The sequence below is a fragment of the Pteropus vampyrus genome, unplaced genomic scaffold (genome assembly GCF_000151845.1).
Source record: "Pteropus vampyrus isolate Shadow unplaced genomic scaffold, Pvam_2.0 Scaffold567, whole genome shotgun sequence".
Lineage (NCBI taxonomy): Eukaryota > Metazoa > Chordata > Mammalia > Chiroptera > Pteropodidae > Pteropus > Pteropus vampyrus.
The window spans coordinates 233,429-235,440 of NW_011889348.1; the positions used below are offsets into that span (position 1 = coordinate 233,429).

Genomic DNA, 2,012 nt, shown 5'->3' on the forward strand with positions numbered 1-2,012 from the left:
AATAGTTGCTATTTCTTTTGTGGTGAGAACATTTATAATCTCTTAGCAACTTTCGGGTAGATGATACAGTGTTATTAGTTATAATCTCCACGCTGTGTACACGAATCCCAGAATTTATTAATCTTATAACTGCAGGTTTGTGCTCTTTGACGAACATCTCCCCATTTCCCCAACCCCCAGCCCTTGGTAATCACCACTTTGCTCTCTGTTTCTCTGAGTATTGGGGGAAAAAAAAGCAGTTTATAAGTTAGGGCTTGCTACAGAGCGGACGGTCTTGGCCAGTGAGTCCAGGCTGGTGATGCCCCGGGCAGGCTCGTTGACGTGGGAAGCCGTGTGGCGGGTCCCGTGAGTGGCTGAGACCATTCTGGGGCCCGGTGGGTTCGGTGTGGACGTGCAGGCAGCCCGTCTGTCTTAGGAAAGCTGCCGGGACTCTCGGGAAGAGAGAAGGCCCCGGAGGCTTCTTGCTCAGCTTCCGGAGGAGGCTCTGAGCAGCCCAGCCAAGCGGGCGTCCGTGAGCGCACCCGCCCGTTACGCTCGCTCAGCTCCTCCCTGTCGCCTGAGCACCCTCACGGGGCGGCCTTAACGTAAGGAGAGGTCTGCTTGTCTTGGCCTCTCGGAGCTGAGCCCTCGAGAGGCTGGAGGCCCTTCCATTCTCTCTTTTTGCAGATACGCCGTGGGAAGCAACGTGTCCGTCTGGCAAAGGCTTCCTGCTAAGCCATTCCCAGCGCGTTCACGTGACCTTGCACGTCCTATGTGCTCAATGAATACAGACCTCGCTTTCATGAGGGGTTCTGGCCCAGCGAGAGAGATGTCATTAAAAAAATGCTGTGAATTAAAGTAGAGTTAAAAACTGAGATAATTTCAACCAGGAAGAGAACAGGGGACCGTAGGCCCCATGACTGCAGAGCCCATCTATTTCGTTAGCTGCTATTTATGGGGACTGGACACATGAGCAGGGGGCAGGCACGGCAGCTGCCAGACCAGATAGGAGGCTGCGGTGGAGGGAGATTTAATCAACTTGAACAGACAGAAGTGAGCGGAGCCGATGGTGAAGCTGAGCGATGATCTCTGGTGACATTGAACTTTGAGACACCGCTGACTGGTTATGCTTCCTGGGCCTTCATTCAGAGTTTAAGAATCGCCAGGGCTGGAAACTTTATTCCTGGAGGGCCAGCTGGCTTTTCAGGTGCTTTCCCATTTGTGCGCGATTTGCATTCGAAACAATAGGATGTCTGAGATTTGCTTCAAACTAATCTTCGGTGGTGGGGGGTTGGGGGTGCGGGAAACCGATCTGTCATTCCACAGCTGGTCATTGTGGAAGTGGGTGACGGACGCACACGGCCATTGAAAGATCTGCATTCTCTCTACTGTGCTCTGTGTGCCTGGGATTTTCTGTAGTCAACAAACACGCAGGGTTTGCCGAAATCTATTCTGACCCAGAGCTGCTTTTCTCCAGGGCGTGTCACTGTGGGTTCTGAGGCTCTAGATGCCACCGGAAGCTGAAAGCTTTCGAGGGTCCTGAAGCACCAACCTTGTTAGGTAGATTATTTTTTGAAACATTAACTTTAATCCCTGAACCAAACACTGAGGTTTCAGATACTTTTTGGAATAAGTAATAGGTTTTATAAAAAAGTGATTGTGAGTGGAATGGGGTAATCAGTCACTGCCATAAGCGGCCTTCACTACTGTTTCTCGGGGTGCGGTGACCCCTGGCGGACACCATCCATCCACGCGCCCCACAATGCAGTATTTGCCCGTTTACGGGTGGGGAAATGGGGTGCAGAGCGGAGCGGGGGTGCCGCCCCGGCCTCTGACTTGGAGCTCTGTCTGTCCTGCAGGGAAGCAGCGCCCTGGTGATCCGGTGGGGACACGGACCTCCTCGGGACGCCGCAGGGCATGGCGCAGGCGGACGGGGCGGCGCCGGGCCAGCCCTCCGTGTTCAAGCTGGTCCTCCTGGGAGGCGGCTCTGTGGGCAAGTCCAGCCTGGCTCTCCGGTTCGCGAAGGGCGACTT

General features: G+C 54.2%; 1 long non-coding RNA gene across 3 annotated transcripts in view; it reads left to right on the top strand.

Moving 5' to 3' along the window:
* Positions 1-2,006, top strand: part of LOC105308332 — a 5,724-nt gene extending 3,718 nt beyond the window's left edge. For 2 of the 3 annotated variants that reach the window (XR_897288.2, XR_002777994.1), the window contains exons 4-5: positions 1,457-1,539; positions 1,839-2,006. This is a non-coding gene — a long non-coding RNA (uncharacterized LOC105308332). The remainder of the gene's footprint in view (positions 1-1,456; positions 1,540-1,838) is intronic. The other variant, XR_002777995.1, reaches the window with a different exon arrangement.
* Positions 2,007-2,012: the final 6 nt, after the last annotated feature.